This window comes from Taeniopygia guttata, chromosome 1 (genome assembly GCF_048771995.1).
Source record: "Taeniopygia guttata chromosome 1, bTaeGut7.mat, whole genome shotgun sequence".
NCBI lineage: Eukaryota > Metazoa > Chordata > Aves > Passeriformes > Estrildidae > Taeniopygia > Taeniopygia guttata.
The window spans coordinates 32,348,631-32,372,088 of NC_133024.1; the positions used below are offsets into that span (position 1 = coordinate 32,348,631).

The 23,458-nt window shown below is 36.8% G+C and overlaps 1 protein-coding gene and 1 long non-coding RNA gene across 39 annotated transcripts in view; one reads left to right on the top strand and one right to left on the bottom strand.

The window, feature by feature from the left end:
- The window catches only part of TENM4 (teneurin transmembrane protein 4), a 1,535,912-nt gene that overhangs the window by 962,621 nt on the left and 549,833 nt on the right, over positions 1-23,458 (bottom strand). The window lies entirely within an intron of this gene.
- The window catches only part of LOC140685260 (uncharacterized), a 53,054-nt gene that overhangs the window by 24,163 nt on the left and 5,433 nt on the right, over positions 1-23,458 (top strand). Inside the window, exon 2 of the long non-coding RNA XR_012058598.1 lies at positions 1-23,458. This exon is cut by the window's right edge and continues 5,433 nt beyond it. This is a non-coding gene — a long non-coding RNA (uncharacterized lncRNA).

A 23,458-nucleotide genomic window follows, 5' to 3' on the forward strand; every position in this document is an offset into this window, starting at 1 on the left:
ATGACAAGTGGCATCTGTCAGAATTTTTTGAAACAATCATGTGGAAATGTCTTTTACAAGGAAATTCTTGTGTTGGAACAAAATTTGTTGTGATTACTCTTTCTTATACATGTAAGTAGATTTATATTTCTTATCAGCTCTTTTATTCAGTAATATGTCCTATCTGCCTGCTAAGGGATTGTAATGAGGCAGCTGTCATTTCTCTTCTGTTTGTATAGTGGAGTGATATAAATCTTTTATTTTTTTAATTATTTATACCCTTATGCCTGCTTGAATGCAGGCCAAAGAAATACCACTTATATTTTTACCTTCTCCTCAACTCTCCCACTAAAGTACTATCATATTTATATTAAAAATGTGTCTATGTGTAAATGAAAAAAAATTCCATTTGTTGGATAAGTAGACTTTTTTATCACAGTTTCCTTCCTAGAGCTTTGGCTGGCTGGAAATTTTGTAGTAGAAGTAGGTTCTTCAAGGTTGTTTACTAGATTCTGCAGGTACTTCATGCTTAAATCTAGTATTGCTGAAGCTCACATGGCTGGAAATTGCAGTATTTATGGCTTGGGTCAGGCTAGCATCCAGTAGAAGGAAGTAATTTAGTAACCTGACAGATGTCTTAATCATATATGTTGCTATATGAGAAAGCAGCATCTGTATCCAGAAACATTTCCAAGACTTTAATTCATTGCAAACCTGTGTCTTCAGCCAAAATAAACTATTATTTTTTGGAAATATCCTTTGCTTGTCACATTAATCTCTCACAGATACACCCAAATACTCTTTCCTTATGAATCAATCTCATTGTAGCACTACTTCATCTTGGCAATGATGGTAGGGTTGCATCTGGCAGGAGACTGGGAGTCACTTTGCCTTATATGTTTCCTTCTGATATCTGCCTATGCATCCAAGGGGACATTTGGTTCATTTTCATAAAGCCAGTGAAGGTCTAGCTAACCTTAGATACTGCATGAAAGAAACTTATTAAACTTTAACATCAGCAGAAGCAACCATGCAGAAGTTAAACAAATCCCAATGTACAACCTGAATCAGGGGAAAAAAGGCCAATCATCAAAACTATAATGTGTTAATGATAAAATGTCAATATAATTGCTATCCAGATAAAAGAAAGGAAAGGTCTTAGGAAATAATTTTTTTCCTGTTTAGTCTATTTCTTAGATATAAGGTCTTGGCAAAGAGCTACCCGAATTCTTGGATATTAGTTTCTGAACATCTTGCTGATGTTGCTAGGTCACGTTCTCAAAGATACTCATGAAATGAAACTTTCTTTCATCCACTTTAAGTTCTATTTCCATAAAGAATTATGAAAATAATTATCTTAGAAAAAAGGTTATATATCTGTGTAAATGGAAAAGAAAAAATTGTGAGCAATGGAAAAAAAGCTCTTTAAACTTACAGATTGGTTATCTTACTGCAGGCCTATGGTTTTCTTTTGTATCGTATAAAACTTTCTCAAAAATTACTTCTTTACAGAAAATGAAGTAGTTTTGCTTTGTTTTGTTTTGTGTCTCTCAGAAAGGTTTAAATTTATCTTCAAGTCATTGACACATTTGCTCAGAATTGAATCTACACCAAAGAAACACAATGTAAGGATATGGAACAGCTGCACTAGGCTTTTTTTTGGTCTTGATTTTGTAATTGCAGCGGTCAAAAGTGCTACTGGAAACCAAAAAAATACTGAATTGGACTGCAAGTTGCAGGAATTATCTCAGCATGAAGCCTGACAGATGCTTCATCTCTTGGTCAGAAACAGATCTATGGTCTTCAGTGTGACAAACACTATGTTTTGGCACCATGTAAGTGCTATGCCCATACACTCAACAGCAAGCTGCACTGGCAGAGAGCTACAATGTGTTTTATTGTGCATTTTTTACTACTGCTTTTTATGCTAAAACACTCTATATATTGCATGAAATGTTTATCTATTGTAGAAATTTGGGGGAAAATATGTTAAAACTAAACCCCATATTTATCTCACAATTTTGCAGTTTGAAAACAAAAGGGTAAAATAATATATTTCTCAGTATAAAATTTTCTTCAGACTCAGAAAAATACAGAAAATTTATGTGTGCAGAAAAATGAGGAAAAAGTGGTTATTTTCATTAGGTCCATGGTGCCGTGAATATCATTAATTAAATGGTACAACTTCTCAACTCTAAGTAGCTGTTAATTAGTGGTTTCCAGTTTCTGGCAAAGCTCAAAGCCATTTCTCTATATCTAATCTGCTTGTATGATATACAGGGAAAAGAGTAAAAATCAGAAGGCAGTATGAGAATGAACAAGATATGCCATACAGACGACTTTCCCAATCGGATTTAACAACTTCTGTCATAATGTTAATCAGGACACGTTAGTGACACTGAAGATAATATCCTTGGGGCTGTTGAGTGTAGAATCCTCCTCGTTTTTCCAGTTTGCTCTTTGCACAGCCTTACTTTGACTTTCCTGAACACAAAAAACCCAGAGCTAATAATCTGTAAAATACTGAAAATTCACTGTTATGTAATTAGTGCCAGCTCTCCCAGGACTCAAAGCTGGTTTCACTGAAGTTGTGTGTTCTCTAATCCAGGATGACAGAGGACTTTTGGCAAGATCCTGTATGACTCAACTCAGTGGGCGTTTTGGCACTGATTTAAATGGAATTGGATCCATGCAAGCAAGTTAGAAACTCACTTCAGTACACCTTTGTCTCTCTCTGGTTAGGAAACAATGCAATTTAAAAACTGTTCCTCCTTTTGTGAGGACAGTTGTCCTGATTTAGGGTGAGTATGTTCACACCAGTGCTGATATAAAAAAAAGAAACTCTCATAAGTTAATGTCACATTATACTGAGTGTTAAATAAACACATAAAAAATAAACAAAACCAAACCCACACACCCAGTGCCTGTCCTCAGAGTTTCACAGGATTTCCCCTCATGTTGTACATTCTATTGTCTTATTGTTGTAATGTATCCAGCACATTGCTGATGTTAGAGATGGAGGGTATAGACACCTATGAGAGTTCTCAACCTACAAATGCCTGTATTTCATTTTCTTTTTCCACTGGTGCTGGGAGCAAAGCTTATCATGATTCGAACAATGAAAACCTACAGAAAAAGCTGCCAGGAAAATCAATTTAAATCCCCAAAGTCTGAACAGACTACAACATACCGGAAAGCAAAGAAAAAGGTAGAAAAATAAAGAAGCACTAGTCTGGGCTATTGTACCTGTTTGGTAATGCTGCTATCCAAGTACCATATTCTTCACACAGTATCAAAAACCTACTGATCATTGGGGAGAAAGGAATTTTACAGAAATAACACAGTCTAACCCTGTCACATGGGTGTGCTGCTGTAATTATCTGTTTCCAAGCCATACACTTCACTGAACAACTTCTGTAAAGATTAAACTACTCTTTCTGTTCCTATTCAATTTTTCTTCTTCCTTATGTTTTGTTATGTCATGCTATGTTCTGTTATGTCCTGTTATGTTGCTATGTTATATTATTTTCTACGCCTGTAGCCCTTAGGGGATGTATAATGAGAATAGCAGCACAAATGAGAAAGCAGAAAATACAAAGCAGTAAGCTTAGATTTAGGCAAAGTGGCAGCTGCCATTAGAGATAAGGTAATTCTCCTAAAAAGCTCCAGCAGAGATTTAAAAACTAGCCCACACTGCCAAGCTGCCAAAGAAAGAAAAGGGCTTTTTTCCAGGTATTGATCCACTTTTTTTTTTTTTTTTTTTTTTTGGTGGGATGACTGGTGAAATTCACAAAGAATTTATCATCATCTCTCACTTACACCTTCCTATAAATAGCTGGGGGAGGGAGGAAACAAAAAAAAAAAAATCTCTTTTACATTTTTACTTTAAGGAACATAGTTTTTTTATTCCTATAGATCCTCCAAATCTAACCTGCTCCTGCCTTTTCTCGTCACGCTCCACAGAAAAAGAAAGCACAAGGAAGAAATGTGCCCAAACACAGTGAACTTGAAGATGCACATTCAGCCTTTTGTGAACATCGGTAACAGAATGACTGTGTCACTCAAGCTCCAACTAAACATAAAGAAATAGTATTAAAGTAAGCTAGGAATGGGGAGAATTTAGGAAAGACTTCATCAAAATTTCAGGGATCACTCAATAGGCTGAACCTGCCTTGTCCCCAGAGGACACCTATTGGGTAAAAACCACACTCCGTCGGTACTGAATACTTTAACTGGGGATTAGAGATTGTCTGTGCATTGCTTTGAATATCTTTTTGCAGTGAGATACCATCCCTGATAATTCTTGAACCTTAACCCATCACAATTTTATGTTAATAAAAAGCATTATTCTGTAAACTGTTGGTGTGAGTCCTTCACAGGTGCTGGACATTGCTGGCAGCAGGTAACATACTTGAAAGAGTGGGGAGACCCACAGAGGGGTCACAAAGTGGGGACAGCCCCTGAGAGGTCTCCCTTTATGCTGTTGCTCTGTGTCCCTGAACAAGTCTGCCAAGTCACCCTCTGATCCAGAGGACTATTCAGTGAAGGGTCCCCATAATGGGATGCTGATGGCATACAAGGATCTTGTCTTTCCTGAGGGATGACAGACTAATCAAGCACCAGGGGTTCAAGGAAATCTCCCTTTTTCACAACACATCCTTAACATGGATTAATAGCCTGGAACTATAAGCTGCAGCAGATAAATACGAAGAAAATAACAAACTGATTAAGTAAATCAGAGCTGATCTACCTATCAGTGTAATTGGCTAGGATTTTCACTTGAAAGGTGGAAAGATTAAGCAGCTACCTTAAAAGACCAAATTACCTTGGAATAATAATTACTATGAATGCTTCAAATACAATGAAATCCAGCTTTGATCCGATTTTAATACTGTGAAGTTTGATAGGAAAGAGCAATTAATACACACTCTAAGGGGCAAACTCGAGGCAACGAAGATGACTGTGCTGCCTGGAATCCTCTTAATTTTAAATCCTTATATATTATTACCTCATAAAGCTCTTGGTTTTGTTTTGTTGGTTCTTTTTTCCTATTTTTTTCAAGTATTCAGATATGTCAGTATTATCTTAGCTTTTATTTGTGGTCTGGTATACTTTTGACAATGATGTTCATGTCCTTCATCTCCCAATCACAGATGAACACCACAACTGCAAAATTAATGTGCTTTTTGTCATTTTTGTAATACAGACTTGACTTACAAGAAATGTGTATGTATGTGACCATGTGGTATCACATCCACAGAGAAAACTAATCTGGAGTTCTCCTCAGATAAAAATTTTGACCCATTAGCCAAATAAGCACATCCTTTGCATATTCCATGCAGTGTTGGCCAAGGCAGATATCACATACATCTATATCCACCCACACACAGGATAGGTGACTTAAAAACAATTGTAAAAGGTCATTTTTTGGTGATGTAAACAAAAAAGCAAAATTCAAGGAAACTGAGCTCTTAACTGAAGAGACCAATTGAGTACTCTTGCACTTCAGCAAATCAGCCACTCTACCGCAGTCACTGGAGTACTTTTCAAGTGGGCAAACACCTGGCTGGCACATTTGGAAGGCAAATTTAACCACATGTAGCTATCACCTCTCTAAATCCAAGAAAACCCCAAGCATTTTCCTTTTTTTTATTTAATAGGTGAATATATTCCTGAAACAACCTATATGCCTACCTTTGTCTAATGATTTGTTTAATGTGAAAGTCACCATAAAAGCTTGTGCTTAAAATAATTGTATAATTGTATAAAATATAAACATATTCGCATATGTATTATATATTATATTGAGGTTCTATATTAAATTATTTAAATACATATATATGTATATATTATTTAATCTGATTCTCAAAATCACAGCTCTCAATCATGCATTTGGTGATAGGACAGCCTTTTTTTTCAAAATTTATATTAGAAATTTAGAAGATAGAAAAAACCTGCTATGAGCAATATCTTGGGCAATATCATTTGCTAAGACACATGATTAGACATCTGACAGACTTGAACTGGAATAGTATCACCAGGCAACCAAACCTATTAACCTTTTTTCCAGCAGCTGGCTAAATCTAAAAAGCTCAGCAGTATCAATTTATACGTTTGTACAGTCCTCAATGAATGGAAGTAGAGTGATTCAAAAGGAAAATCATGTGCTGATCTACAATGGAATATTAATAGCCAAGCTTGGGAGAAAATTGCACAGAAATCCCAGCATGACTCTCCTGAACTAGGAATTTGAAGATAATTAAGACAAAAATAGTATTTACATATTGTTGGACATCCTCTCAGATGATGTGTGTATAGGTGATGGTAATATAACAAAGCAAGAAGAGATTTAACCAGGTGTTTCAGGAATGGAAATACAAAACAGCTAAGAAACGAAGCCAGTGTCACTATATATAAAAAATGTGGAGTTAAGAAGTTCTAGACCATTAGATTTAATGACATAGGAGTAAGCACTTTTTAAAGGCTTTACATACATACATCACATGACTTTACTCGAGGAAAAGGGTGACTAGTGTTAAAGGACAAAACCTGGCCCAAACTTTTTGTATTATCCTTGCGCCAAGCCGCATGTGCAAAGGGAAATACCAGTGAAATGAATGGAAAATCACATGTATTCAAAATTGTAGAGTAGTTTAATACTAAGCTTTTTTTTTTTTTTTTTGCATACAATTAACTGCTGAAAAGAGACAAATATATAAATGGTTTTGCTTTCCTTCCTTGTCCAAATTTTCCTTTTCCTTTCCCTTTCCCTTTCCCTTCTTCATTAGTTGCATAACCCTCTGGAAATAAATTGTAAAGTTGAATATATTCAGCAAATACAAAACAATTGCCTTACTCACAATGTCAGTGAAACTACTCATGCTTCTGGTATTTTTGAAGAGATTTTTTTTGGTCATTTTTATTCTTTTTTGTTTTTTTATATGACAGGTGATTATCAGATCTGATTATCATTTGTATTCTTTGCTGTTAGCAGCTGTCATGCTTCTTATTCTCATATGGACGACCTCAAATATAGAGAAAAACCCATTAAATCAGTTTTGGAAGTCTGAACAGCAAGAGACCTGCATGTGGCACTCACATTTGCAGACATCTGAATAGAGAAATTGATATTTTTCAGAATGTCAGCATGCTGACAGGCGAAGCTGAGAAGACAGTAAGTTTACCACTGAGTGAGAACTTTCTACCTTTCCACCCAAATGCCAGGACACGAACTCTCTTTTTTTTTTTTTTTTTTTTTTACTCTTGAACAGCCATAAGTACTGCAGCAAAATACTATTGTTTAACTCTGCAATCTGCAGAATCTAGAAGATAGAAACAATGTAAAGAGTCAGTCTGAGCCATAGTTCCTTCGGAAAGAAAAACCTGGGGAAAAGATTCAGGACAAAATGATGGCTTGGGGAAAATAAATTCCCTTCCTGCTGTCTTACTGCTGACAGGAAAATAATGAGTTGTACTGCTCCTCTCAGGTAGAAAGTCTGTTGCATGCTAACAGCTATGGTGTCACTAGAACTGCAGTTTGTTCAGCATGGAAAGAGAAGGCTTCAGGGACACCTCCTAGCAGACTGCCAGTACATAAAGGGGACCTAAAAGATAGCTTGAGAGGGGCTTTTCACAAGGAAATGTGGTGATAGCACAAGGAACGTCTGTAAGCTGAAGGAGACTAGGTTTACATTAGACTTTAGGAAGAAATTCTTTCCTCTGAGAGTGGTGAGACTCTGCCACAGGTGGGTGTGGGTGCCCAAATCCCTGAAAGTGTTTGGGGCTTGGAGCAGCACCCCCTTAGAATGGGCTTGGAGCAGCCTGCTCTAGTGGAAGGTGTCCCTGTCCATGGCAGGGTGATTGGAACTAGGTGGTCTTTGAAGTCCCTTCCAAACCAAACCATTCTGTGATTCTCTGGTTCTAAGCAGTGCAGAGACCACAGAGATGCTCTGTGTTGTGCAGCTGGTGAAATCCCTTCTCTGTCTTGCCATTAGTGTCCTTCAGTAGCACTGTGCACACTAAGTCTCTGTTGTGTCCCCGTTCACTACGGACAGCAGTGCAGTTACACTGAGGGGTTAAAGGTGCAGAGATGCCCTGGCCACCTCTGCCCCTTCCAGTGCTTCAAGAACATTTGCATTAAAGAAGCAGTGTGGTGCACTACTGAAGCTGTCCTAGGCTACAAAATCTGTTCTATTACATATTCATGATACAGATCAGTACTTTTACACACAATGACATTAAGAAAACCAAGCACAAATTTAAAGTGTACACATTATATAATATATAAACATTAGATTTAGATTAGCAATATCTTGGCAACTTGTACTGATGTTTATTGCTTTGAGTGAAAATGGGCTATCACGTTTTACCTTTCCTTTATACTTTCAATGTTGAATATTTATAATAGATCTAGCAAGCAGCTTAGATATACATGTTCACATTTGCTCTAATAACTCTCATAAGTGACGTCGTACAGGTGATGTATTTGAGGTCCTACAGCAAATCAAAACCAATATCAGATGTCAGGTGTTTTCTGTCACTGTTCCCACATCTAACCCAGTAGATCACTGTGACCTTAGACAAGTCATTTAATCTCTGTTTCTATTTCATGTTCACACGTTAATGGACCTGAATGAAACTGCAGTGAAACAGAAAATAGTTTGCTATTATTCTGAAATATTCCTGCATTAAAAACATTTAACATAATGATGCCATAAAAGAACTGATGTAGTACTGCTGCAAAGCTGGAACACAGATTTTTGTGATCAGATTGCCTGTAGTAGATGATACCTTGAGGGTGCTTCCTGTTTATGAGGTGATAACGATTTCCTAAGCCATATAACTTCCAGGTTTATTATGCAAGGACACAAATATTCCAGCGTTAACAGCAAGAGCTCTTAAGGCATTACATAAAAAATTGGTTCTTTTCATACTCAATCATACCCTTCTTGATTCCAGCATCACCGCAACAGACATTGTGTCCCTATTGTGCAGAGAAGTTAAGCAACACAGACAGAAACAGACAGATTTTATTTTGCATTTGATCTAAGAGGTCCATGGAACAAGATGCATAATGCTACAGCATGTGCAGCATACAAGGCTTGCTGGCAGAAGAAAACCTGTGGATATTATTGAATACAGGCACACTCTAATCCTGAATAAAAGGATCTGATTCTTTAATGGTGTGAGGGATTTTTGCAAAAAAACAACTTTTATACAGCCTAAGTAAGTAGGACTGATAATGAATTCCCACTTCAAATTTGAAAAAAATTTATGGCATGATAAATCAAAGTTAAAGTTAATGTTTTTAAAATAAGTCTATATTGTGGAGACTATGATGATTTTGGTCTGGAGAAAAAGATGTCTTCCAGAGAGCAACTCAGATTTATCTTTGCAACATGAATACACTATAGCATTCAGCTCTTTCCTGTGGCCAATTGTTTTCCTACTGAGACCAGAAAGTAAGGAAAGCCTTCAGTATGACAGAAAAAGGGAAAGAATTCCAAACAAAGATGTTATAATTTTGTACACTTTCTGTCAAAAAAAAAAATTAAAATTGAGATCACTTCAGAAGTTCCATGAAAAATAATGTTTTAATCAGTCTTTGCCTTTATGTATTTAGCTGCTTTCCAGGAAATATATATATATGACACATGTAGTTTCAGTGTTCCTGTTTATTCTTTTTTTAAATGTATCTTACTGTTCAGTTTCAGGTGGGAACACTGAAACCAGCTTGCTGGACAGTGGCAAAATTGAGTACATCCTTCAGACAAAGTACCTGAAAATATCACAGAATATTAGTTAAGACTCCTGGTAGGAAATTTTGAAGGCTGAGGACTCCCAAGGTGACATCATCTCTGCTGTCTTTCTGCCCACAGTAAGGTCTAAACAGGAGACTCTTTCATGCCGGATTTGTAAAGCAATGGGATGTCAAATGCCATTCTTATTTTACAGGCTCTGCTGTATCTCTCCCTTAGACAAGCACAATATAAGATACAGGGCTCAGCTGCAGCCTGTCAGTTCATTTTAGTACTTAATGTCAAGAGCTTATATAGTGTTTTTTCATGTCTAGTACCATGTATAATAATTCAGGCTTTCACTGTGCCTATAATACAGAAAAAATACATATTTCTCTGTCCTTCACAATAGTACTGTAGAATCCTAGAATGGTTTGGGTTGGAGCAGACCATAAGGATCATTTAGTTCCAAATCCTTGCCATGGGCTGGGACACATTCCACTTCAAGTTTCTCAGAGCCCCACCAAATTAGCCTTGAACACTTCCAGGGATGGGACATCCACAACTGCTCTAGCCAATATGTATGCATTGCAGTATTCTAAGTTACATCGGTCCACAAAACGTTTTTTCCTTTCCTTCTTTCTTTGAGAACACAGGAGCTAATGTTTAATCTTTCCACCTTTTTAGGTTGAAGGATGTGAAAATTTAGCACAGATATTTGTTCCCATGACAGCCTTCCCTCTCAGCATGCAGTAATGTGAAACCAAACACTCATTTGGTTATAAATCCACTTGGAGGATTTGCAAAAGTAATTCCCCCCAGCAAATGTATGGAAAGCTCAAGATGGCTTAAATTGAAACCTAAATTATTCTCTGCTAACATTAGTATTCCCCTAAGAAATATATCTGCCAGGTTAGCCTGTGTGTGTGGAAAATGAGACCTGAGGACCAGCACCAAGTCTCACTCAGCTGCAGTGCATGCTCTGCTCCTTTGCTTCCTAAGCAGACTGTCAAGAAACCTCAGCATCAGACACAGGATCTGAATGTAAGGCAGACAGGTAAATCTCTATTCCAATTGTCAATGCCAATAGAGAAAAACAGAAGGAAAAAAAAAAAAAAGAAGGAAAGATGGCATAAAAATATTCACAGAACAGAATCATAGGATGGTTTGGGCTGGAAGGGATATTAAAGATCATCTAGTTCCACCCCACTGCCATGGGCAGGGATGACACCCTCTAGACCAAGTAACTTGGGGTTCCATCCAACCTTGCATTGAACATTTTCAGGGCTATGCCATTACAACATGAACTTGTCCTGATTAAACATGAACTTATCCGTCTGACCACCTGTTTTATGTTTAAGCTTTTTAGGCAAGCCTGAAAGAAAGAATAGTATTCGAAATTTCTTATATAAAACTTTGATACTGCATATACTAAAATAATTTAAAACAAGAAGGAAGGAGTTTAAATCCTGAAGGTTTACGATGTAAGACATCTAAGTTCTGTCTCAGCCAGCTCTGAGCGCCATTAAACTAAAAGGAACAAGGGCAAATATTCTTTAGATCTAGCACCCAATCTGAGAACTTAATTGCAGAGAAGTCTAGAGATATTCATGCTGTGCCTGGCAAGACAGGTGCCTGTTCTTGAAAGCTGGATTAATGAAGACACAGAGAAAAAAAAACAAAAACCTTCATAGAGATCTAAATAATCCTTGTGCTGACATTCTAAGTTGTAATTGAACCTGGACAAGAGGATAAATAAAATAAAGTTCACAAATCCACAGAAATAAGGTGGAATTAACTTATGTAATGACTTGATGACTAATGCAGAAAGTTTTACAGTGTGATTCATCTAATCATAGTATATGCGTGTTTACAATAGGTCAGAAAAATTCCCCTAAAGAGCCCAGTTTTCTCCATACATGGTAAATACAGCCTAATGGGATTGCCACAGATGCAATAATTTCCAGGAAATATAATGAAGACCGCCATTGGTATCTGCACTGCAAAATGATTTACAAGTTTGGTTTACAGGTATTTGGGGAATATTTTCTTCACTTTCCAAAAATCTTATTAGATTTCTTAAGAACAATTTTATTTGTAGATTCATGGACTAAACTCCTCAGACATCTAAATAAAATATATTTGGGGTTGTGATTGAAAAATAAGTAGCAATTACTCACAAATCTAAAGTAGATTAATTTAAAATAATAAACTACCTATCTAAATTAGGAGAGGACATAGACTACATGATCCAGTACCATGAAAAATAAAGAAAAAAATATTATTCCTAACTACAATTGCAAGGACTCTAAAGACACATTAAGGAAATATGAAACAGTTGCAGTTAGTTTCAGAACAGCCATGACTGGAGAAATACAAAAGTATACAAAAGAATTAGCCACTTAGAGAAACTGCATATAGTTTTTCTTTCTTTCTTCCTTTCCTTCTTTTTCTTGGCATTTGTTTTTCATTAGTAACAAAAAATAACACTCCAGGTCATATTCAAGTGAACAGTAGCATCAGATAATAACCATAATCCCTAATACTTTTGGGCTATCCTGGACATAGCATGGATCATTCCTATTTTCCTGTCCCTTCCCTTCCTCACACACTAGGAATCCCAATGAGAACTGCTAGATATATCAAAAATATATTCACCCAATATATTCACACAGGCAGCTTCAGGAAGGTGATTATAAATCAAAGCATCTTCTGACAAGTCAGAACATACTTTGGCAAAAGAAATAAAGGAAGTTCTAATGCTGCAAAAGGAAGCAGATGTGTACATTGCTGTGACACTAGAGAAATCAACTGCCTATAGATACTGCTATATCACACAGCAGTCAAAGAGGCTCAGTGGCTGGATTAACCTTGACCCAGAGCAGACTGGGTTAACATCAGCTGCAGCAGGGTCTAAGCTCACAGTTTTTCTTTGAGACACAACTGCTGCTCCTGGGGTTTTACAAGTGGAGCATTGGTGTGAAGTATTTCTGAGGAAAAGACAGCTGAAGGCTGTCTGATAGCTGTCAGAGGCCTCACGACCCCTCCTGAATTGCAGACAGGCAGCAAGACTATGATCAGCTGTTCATTTTCCCCAGAATGCCCCTCTGGTTCAGCAGGCTAAGACCCCTTCTCACAGCTGGTGTCTACAAAACTGAGCGTAAAATTGGGATTCCTCTACCAGCTCTTTCCTTCACCTCAGTACCAGTCAGAGTCACAGTAAGAGTCTGAATAAGTATCTTGCAGTGTTTCAGTTGAGATTTTTCTACCCAAGGGCCAGTTGTGTCAGCAGGGGCAGTATTTTGGGATAGTGCTTTTATTGGAAGCATCAGCATTGCCCCTGGTAAGCTTGAGACAAGAAAAGTGTTCTGGTAGGGTGCTGCAGATGTATTTATTGGTACTTCAATACCTGAGTACTAATTCTTCATACCTGGTGTGAAGATCTACAATGTTAAGAGGTGACAGAGGTGTTCTGTACATTTGGGAAGCAGATTAAGAGGTTTTAGAGTGCCTAAAAGTGTCAAATGAACTGCATGGAGGAAATGCCTCTTTCCTTCCACTTTGTACATGGAGCCAAAGGTGATCACATTGCAGAGGTCTAAAATATTACTGCATATATCCCAGATCATCACTTTTTGAAAGCAGGACTCCAGATTTTTTTTTTTCTAAATTGAAAATATAATCCTGGCACTACTACTTACATTTCTTTCTAGTGGGCTTCATTTTCTGAAATGCAAATTCAAATGAATTTATGTCATTACTTCTTTAGAGTAAATATATTTGTGGAAAGTAATTATTCATCGTTAATGAATACAACACATATAATCACTCTTTTGTTTAAATTAGATTTAAAATTATTTGCTAACAGAGTGATTGCACAATATTTCTGGCTAATGGCCTTAAACAACACAGGTTTCTGCTTCAAGAGACAAAATCACAGGCAGTTAAAGTCAAGACAGCAGAAAAGACGGATATCTTCTTCCAAAATAGGGCCAAAGGGAAATGTATGAGCTCTAGTTGATGTACTACTGATTAACATTAGGACTTGTTTTGAATTTGTGCTGAAACCATGTGTATCGGATTAGTGCAGCAAGGTTTTGGTAGGAGAGGGACTAAAAAGAGTGGCTGGTGTAAGAAACTGCCAGAAACTTCCCCTGTGTTTGATGTAGTCCGTACCAGGTGCCCCAAGACAGACCCTCTGCTGTCCAAGGCTGGGTCCAACAGTGCAGTAGTATCCCAAGGATAAAATGTTGAAGTCAGATATTTGAAGTATTCAATAGAAAGAACCAGGGACAGGTCACCCAGAACTAATAGCCTGATCAAGTGTGCATGGGTGGGGTTAGGAAAATGCGGTGAGGGATTTTCAGGCAACAAGTAGGAATTTCAGGAACACAGGGAAAAGGAATTAAATATGTGCCTACTGCTGAATATGGTATGGGGGCTGGTGACCTCCCATTGCTGAGGGCCAATGTCATTACCAGGGCACTCTAGACTGTATTTGTAAAAGTAGCAATCAGAACTTCCACAGGATAGAAAAAAGTGAATATATCTGGGAAGCAGTTTCAGAACTGCTTAATTACAGAAGTAATTACTGATGTTGAATCCTAATCCATTCTATGATACCAGGAACTATGAATTTGCAAAATGCTGAGTAGTCATTTCAAAAGTTTTGAGTATATTTTTTGACATGACTCGGTATATTTTCTTGAGATATTCTTAAACAATTCTGAAACTTTGCTTAGAAAGAGAACAAATGACCTAGAGAAGTTCCTACATTGATTGTCATCAAGCTGCTTTCCTAACATGGTTCAAAGACAGAAAAAAAGGAGAACCTATCATGTGACATACACTAAACAAACTATACACTTCTTTGTGCCCGGAAGCTACAAAAATAATTGTAGTCATCAGGTATTTTCATGGTTCAGAAGCTGCAAGAGACTGGAATCGCTTACTTATGTTGAGAAAACTAGTCATCTTAATAAGATTGCTCCCATAAATACAGTAAATAAACTGGTGGATTTTCTCAGCTTTTGACTGGAATAAGAAAATCATAAATATTTGCCTTAAGATATTGTATTTTTGTATTTATATTAGGATACTTTTTGTCCCGGTCTTTATTTTCCCTTAGAAAACAGTTTTTTCAGTTAATTACAAAATATATTGCCAGAAGTAGTGCTAAAGGCTGGTTCCTTCTTTATATGTGTTCAAACTCACTTGAAAAAAAGCCATTTCTAGTGATTATTTTGTTATTATTTTTGAGTTTGTCCTACACATTATGGTGCATGACACTAAAGCAGCATGCTCCTTTTAAATTTAAATTACAACTCAGAAAAAATGTTCAACATATTTTAGCAACTAACAGCCTAATCTGGACCTGGTCATAGCAATCTGATGGAACGAATTAGTATTTAGGATCTTTGGTTTTCTTCTAACCGAAGTAGGCATTGCAAAACAAAGAACTAAAATTTACCTGGTACAAGGCTCAGTTATTATGTAAGTGACAATAACATATATTTTTCTTCTCTCACCTTCTGCCTTTGATTTAAAAGGAAAGAGAGGTGAATGAACAAGGCAAAGAAGATGCAGTGTGTATCAGTTTACATATTGATGTGTGTACTTCGTGAATTGCTCAGGGAATAACCCTGTTTATTTTTATAAGTCTACTAGAAAATAAGAAACTATCATGACCAAGGATCGAAGTTAGTATCTTCCAATGGCCAAATAATACCAGTGTACTTTTGTCTACATAAAGTCATGTCTGAAGCTTCTCTTATGAAACAACTGCCAGAGCCCATTTCATCTTGCGTCACTTGGCATTGTTGTTTGAATACAAGATTATTCTGTTATCACTAACCATATCATATTCTGATATCACTAACTATACCATCTTCTGTACTGAAAATGTGTTATTTTCACACAATTGAACCCCATTGTTACCAATGCTTATTGAACAGTCTTGCATAACAAAAGGTTATTTCAGTTAATGGCAATCAAGTCTGCTCCTCTGATTGAAGAGCCCTTAATTCCTATTTACGTAGAGTGCCAGATATTTTCAGCTGGACATTTAGAAATACAAGCCATTCTTAACTCAATAATCATGTTAGGATCATAAAATAGTGTTTTGAAAGTGCATTGAAAGAATGATAAATTCTCTGTTCAGCTGATTGGGTTGCATAAAACAGGTCACTCAAAGCAATAAAGTTATGGGATGAAAACATGTTGCAATACTAAAAATGTCCTGTCTTCCACCAAGTTGGCAATTTTAGCTCATGTCATAAATTCTCAAGAGTAGCAAAATCAATTTTAAGATGTTGATTCTGCATATCTGCCATTGTAATCATCTACTGATCGATCTTTTCTTTCCCTTGTGGCTTCCCTAGACTTTCATTTTCAAAATCAAGTATTTTTTTGAGGCTATTTAACTCAGAGTTCTATTTATCTTATTTGGAAAACATTTTCTTTCCCAATTTCTGCAAGATGATGTTTGTTTCAGAATGTATTGTCTCAGTAGAAATGTTTCTTGTTAGTTATTTGATAGATTGCTCTGTGATGACACTGAGGAGAGCAGTGGGTATGGGTATGACTGACAGCTTATGCACCACAATAAAATACCACAGAGTATAATACAGGTTATTGGACAAAGCAATTTAGAAATTCAACATTAGTAGCAATAAAGAACACTTGGACAGACTAGATAGAGTCCAAACAACAATTTTTCCAGCAGACCTCACCATTCACAATAACAGATTACACAATAGCCATTAAGTCTTGCATAGGTGTTGACTGGGATAGAGTTAATTTTCTTTATCTGATACAGGGCTGTGCTTTGTATTTGTGTTGAAAACAGTGTTGATAGCACAGGCAAGTTCATGTGAGCAGTGTCAAGGGCCTTGCTGCTCCTCACCCCACCCCTCCAGCAAAGGGTGTGTGGGTGCAAAAGTAGTTGGAAAAACACACAGCTGGGACAGTTGACCCTGACTGACCCAAAGAATATTTCAGATCATATGGCATTATGCAAAGCATATCAAGTCAGGGTAAGAAGCAGGAAGGAGGGGTAGATTTTCAGAGTGATGGTGTTTGTCTTTCCAGATCACCGTTACATGTGATGAAAACCTGCTTTAGTGAGGAAGGCTGAATACCTGCCTATGGGTGGGAATTGGGGAATGAATCCCTTGTTTAGCTTTGCTTATGCATGTCTCTATCTCAAACCATGAGATAAATGCTTTTACTTTCTCATGCTTTTACTTTGCTGATTCGCTTCTCTCTCCCCATTGCAGGGAGTGAGCAAGAAACTCTGTGGGACTGGGATGCCATTTGGGTTTAAATTACAACAATCTCCATTAAAATTTCATGTAATTTTAAATTTAATCTGAATTTTTGTATTTCAAATATTTCTTCTTATTTCAGTACTATTTTCTACTAAATTCCTTTGTCACTTAGATCAGCAGTGGTCATGTCTATATTGATAGTAGTTGGGGATGAACGTTTTGAAATGTGTCTGAGGAAGAAAAAAAGAAACAAGAAAGGACTTTATAAAACTGAAATCCATTATAAAATGTTATGAAGAAAACTATGAGTCAGAATTGGTATCTTTAATTTAATCACAGGCATTACAAGATATTCAGATAGAAAGTCCAGCCTGATTTTTAACTGGGCAGCTGCATGTCTTTATTTGGAAAAGGCTAGATCATGCTTTTAATTCATAACAATAGAACAATAGCTGTGTGGTTAATATTTCAAATTGCATTTTCTCTTCTGATGTCAATGGAAACTTTGGGGGAATAAAAAGACAATAAGAAAAGTTAAAATATGGCATTTTGCTGTTTTTCAATTGTAGAACTGCTCTCAGTTCTGGGAAAGACCTTCATGGTTCTTCAGCCCGGTTGCTTGAAGAACACAGATTATAGAATTTCATGCACAGAATAGAGACTAGTGATTCTACAGCATTTTCTGTTGTTATCTGCTTTTGTTCATCACTCTTTTCATGTCTTCTCTTTTTTTTTTCATTTCCTCCCTTCTGCTACCCCTGTGACTTTTCATTCCATCAACTTATTTCAGTACTTCAGACAGACACTACACTAAACAAAAATGATCAGCATTTCAGGAATAAATGATAACATCTGAGTGCAAGTGCCAAATAGAATTAGCACATGAAGGAGAATACAGTGTCAAGGAGAAACAAATATAGTAGGGCCATAGCTCCTAGATGCTGGTAGACCCAGGATGACAGCATTGAAGTGACTACATTAATTTTCCTTAAATTCATCAGGATTGGAATGTTTTCAATGTATTGATTTCAAAAAGTTATTTATTTTAATGTGATGAAAGCTGTCTGTGTTGCTAGGGCCACTAGAAAAGCCCATTTATGTTTAATGCCTGACCTTTCTGTTTTGCAGTGTTGAATTAGAACACGTAGATCTCATGTCCAGCTCACTTAAATCTCTGTGGCAGTATTGATTAAGTTATGCACACCAAAATTTGCCAAGAATCAGATGTATTTTTCCTAAAATGACATAGCTTCTTTCAGTGATATCAATATCCCCAAACATTAACACATTCCTCAGCAAATAACTTTCTGCTGGAGACACAATAAATTTCTGACCAAATATATTGACGTAAAACAGGTTAGACTCTTTTTTCTTTCTCCTGTTCATTTTTTGGCAATTATATGTCCTATTACATTTCAAGTCATCTACGAATGACAAGGGAGTGTTGCTCTCATTCTCTTGATTGTCCACAGTACCAGAAATGTACTTGTGTGCCTGAGTCTTATAAGAGAAGTCTAATATTCTTCTAAGAAAGGAGATAGGTTGCTATATAGATAGGCAAATAGAACAATATAAATTTTGACTAAATTTTTTTCAAAAAATATCTCAAACCCCAAAACCAGAAACAATAAAAAAAGAACACACTTCCACCTACACAATCCCAAACCAACAGATCTATATTTTACCTTATCTTCACCCTTCCAAACTACTGACAAAAATCACCTGGCTATATCAGTTCTGTCTTTCCTAGCCAGCAGAAAGGGTTAAAGCAAGATAGGGGTGATCAGTTGCTTAGAAAACTTCACATTCTAATCACAGCTTGGAAGATGGTTTTGCTTTACAAGCTCTGTTTGGTGTTAATATCCAAGATGTCTTGCTCTCCATTCAAAGACTGTCATAGAAAAAAAAATAGAGTAAATGGCAACACACAAACCCAGAGATCTCATGCAGACTACAAGTGCAGTGAGAAGTCTGCAATCTTCTGATACCAAAGCAAAAACATAATTGTGAGAAATTACTGTAATGAGAGTGTGAACACAGAACACTATGTACAAAAGATACAGGCACAAATGGCTAAATAACAGGATTCGTGCAAACAACCTGGAAATGGCTCCCTGTATATTTGAGATGATCCCATGTGAGGAGAATAAAAGCCACTGAGACAGGAATAAATAGCAAAGACAAATGAGGACAAAATGAGATTTTTTTTTCCTTTTAATTGGATAAGTGTGTCTCAGGAAATACAGATACATTCTCCAGGGGTAGGAAAAAAAAAAAAAAAAAGAAAGAGTAAAAAAAAATGAAACACTATGGCAGAAGAAATACAATGGTTACAAATCTTTATGATCCTTAAAACAGCCACTGTCACCTGCAATATTTGCCTGTCCTGTCCTTAATACTAGAAAACTATTTAAACTTAAGAAATGTTATTGCTTGCTTTCAGAATAGAGGGCACTGTGGAAATATTTCCAATTATATATATAGCTGTCCAGAACCTAGAAACACTGATGTGGAAAAAAAAAATAAAACAAGAAACTCACAATGTTTCTGTAAGAGACAGGTTTCCTGTTGGTATCTTCATTCTCATTCTATTTAATGCTACCTGGAGCTTCCAAGTGTTGAGGAATCTATTAGTTTTTTGTGTTGCCTTTGTGATTCTATCTAAATAACTCATTCAAAAGAAAATTTGTCTATATGTCTTCTCTCTTCACTTTCACAGTGTGCCAAAGGCTACTTTTTTTAGGTATTTTCAATGTTTTCTTGATAACATCCTGAACAGGGAATTAAATGAAAATGGAAAAAATGGAAAACTGTGATGAAAACTTTGATATTTGGTGAAAAAGATACTTAAAATGTGCAAAATCACTAGAGTGGCAGTGAACCCAAGCACTTTTTACTAGTGATGTCAGCAGAAAACCATAAAGTTTCTGTACTAGCAGCAGAGACACAAATCATTATAGGCTTGCTCTAGTTAGACAACAATAGGCCTACAAACGTGGCAAGGATTTGCTGGAGGACTGAGGATGTAGCCTGACCCTGAAAAACTACCTATAGTCTGAACACCAGGTATCTTCCAGGTGCTTATCTGTGCTGGAAAATTTACTCTGAAACACCTATGGATTTAGAGGTCCGGGTCAATATAAAGTCAGTGTCTGATGTAAATATGTTTTTTACCGCCAAAATCAAGGAAACCAAATTATCTTTATGTTTCTGACTAATTTCAGCCTGTTTGGAAAATGACTGTGAAAAATCAAACAGTTTTACTGTTCAGTTGTTAGAAGCTTCCCTGACATGATTACCTTCCTCCTACAGAGTTTCTAGACAGTTCAGGAACTAGAGTAGACCAGGGGCTGGTCCCAGGAGGTAGTCTGCAAGCAGTTTTGGAATACAAAGACACAACTGATATGTTAGTATAGACGTAATTTATTTGATCCTGGTCAAATCCCTTGTTTCTTCCATTTTCCTTCCTGCAAAATGGAATAACAGGATTCTTCCAACTCTCCAAAATATACAAATGCATCCCTAAGCAGCTGGCTGATACATAGCTGTGGGGGTTGAAGTGGGAAAATAAGGGTGATTTGTATCTGTTAAGCATATGGGTTTTCAAATTAACTGCTATAAAATGCACATTTGAATGCAGGGAAGAGCTAAGCACTTCTGAAGTTTGCATCCTATTTCATGTTTGCCTATCTTCTAACATCAACAAATGCACAGTGACACCATGTTTCTCTCTGTATCAGCTACTTCCACTAACAGAGCTGTGAACCAAGACCTGGGGAAGTCTGTAGACATTTTGGAAGGCACAGAGAAATTCCAAACTTAGCTAGGAATGCTGGAGAGCTATTCACACGTGGTATGCTGCCGGCTTCTTTGAGGTCTGGGTATCATATTTTCCTAATGAGAGTTAAAAGGATGGATTGTTTATGAAATAAGCTTGTCCCACATGACTGGTTTTCAACCAGCAGGGCTAAAGATAAACAGCCTGGGCTGAATCTAGACAAAAGAATCCCCTGACAATGTGTTTCCTTAAGGTCTATTTCACAGCTACCCAATGATTTCCTTGCATATGCTACAGGGAAATCCAGAAAAAAGGGTCAACCCAGAGATACTTCTGGGCATCCCAAACATGCAATGCAACACATCAAAAAGGTATAAGCTTGAATACTTCTGGATATCTCTAGGTTGTCTGTAACTTTCAATAATTAAAATATCTATTTTAATAAATATGCAAGTTGCCTTGCACACTCCAGCTTAGCTATTGACCATCTGGATATAAGCTTTTGGAAGATGGTCACTTTGATGCTCAGTCCTGATTCCATGAATCTTCTGACCATTTCTGATATTACCTTAATGGCTAGTGGCTAATAAAAGCACACTATCACCTCTTAACCCACAGTGCGTGATGGTTCTGGCAGCCTTTTTCAAATTTATATTTTGCACGTTACACATGCATCTGGGTTATTACAAGCTCCCTGTTCCCATCAACAACAGTAATTGCAAGCTATTTCTATTAAGTCCATTGAATTGGTACATTTCAATAATGCCCCAGAAAGAAGGCTACTCCAACCAACTACTGTATATATTTCCGTGGTTTATGAATCAACTTTATGATTTTAATTTTGGAACTGTTATTAAAGAGACAGATTGCATTTAATAACAATTTTAGTATTGCCTGATGCTCTAACCAGCAAGCAATAAAGCAAGCTAAAATTAAAAAGGAATCCACTGCTAGGAGGCAAACACATACAGAAGGTAGTAGATTGTTGTTCTAACCTTCATAAAATATCAGCAGACACAGTATTTCTGTCACTGTGGTGCTTATTCCCATGGTTGCAAAAACAAGCTGCATGTACTGGGAGTCATTTTTCCAATTTAAAACAAAACCCCTTTCTGTGGCCCAGGCCTATGCTTAGGTTTATCATGAAGACTAGCTGCATGAATTTTGCACATTCAAGTCTATTCATGCCCAAATTGTCTGTTATTTCTACATGTGGTTTTTGCTCACTCTTCAGCAGAAATGCAGAATTTATAGCAACAGAATCAATTTCTGAGCTGTTGGTGCCATACATAGGGATTAATTGTCAATCACAAAGTTTCTGAATTAGCTCTTCTGAATTGGCCATAACTCAGCATTAAATGATATAGTGGACGAAAGTTTTGCAGATAATATCCTACTGTAAATGTTACTTAATTCCTCCATCCTTATGCAAGCACTTATTTCCTAGTACATTAAAATGAAACCACTGATAATATTTATCTTTACATGGCAAAACATTTTATATTCCTCAAGGGTCTTGGCTTACTTAGAATACATAAGGATTTATGGACCTCTTGTATCAAAAATTTAAGATGAAAGATCTCATGGAAACAGACTTCCTCAAGATTATTGCTGTGCTTCTGTCAGGCCAAGAGTTAGAATTAGGAAGTCCAGTTCACATGATCTTATGCTTGGTTTCACACCAGAGCCAAACTGAGCAATCATATGGTTGTGGAAAAAGTCAGTTTATAACCTCCCAAGTGTGGGTGGGGAGTTGGGAGTTGGTGAGCTGGGGAGTTAAAATGGCTGGTGAGTTAACATGGGTAAGGACCAAATTCCAAAAGTCAACTTAATGTTTTGTTTGGAGCGTGAAAATATTTCACAGTATGGATAAAGGTCATTCGGTATGTATTGATTATTGTACAGAGAATCGTCTTTAGAATATTTAAATAGTTAAAATTAAACCCTTCAGAAACAGCCTTTAACATGATGTTGTCCTGTTAAAGCCTCACTCATTCGTACATGGAAGTTGTAAAGAGGTCAGTTTGTAATTACAAGGGAAAGAAGAAATGAGTCTTGCTAAGTGCTGTATTATGCAGAGTCAACAAGGTGAGTAAAGAAATATAGTTCCCTATTGTTCCTTAATCCCTATTGTACCCTAATCATCACTGCCCTGTGAGCAGCTCTGTTCATTACCTAATGAACTACAGAAAGTCTCAAGATTAACTTCCTGTTCAGTGCTACACAGATCTATAGGAAATTTGAACCTTCTAGACAGGGCAGTACTAGATCACCATTGCTCGAGGTCACTGCTATGGAGGTGAGGAACCCTGATCTTCACACCATTTCCATCAGATCAGTCCTTCAAGCCTCAAAAGGATTTAGGGTGAAAGGGAAACTCGTAAGTAAGCAATACAGCTGAAATTGATCAGAGGACCTCTCTTGGTAGCTGGAGAAAAGAATGGCAGAAAGGCGCATCTGAAGTTAATCAGATTCTTCTTTCCTCATTTATGACCTTGATCCCTCATTTTATTTAGGAGAGAGATGGTGCTTTAGGAGAGAGAGTGCTCCTAAACAGGACCTGCAATGTTAGGAATGCTTCATGCAAGAAAGGACTTCTTTAAAGCAAGACACTGATTTCCAGTGCTTTTGTATGTGCATATATATTACTTTTAATTTCTCACTTTCTGTTTGCCTAAAATAAAATTTCAATTAGA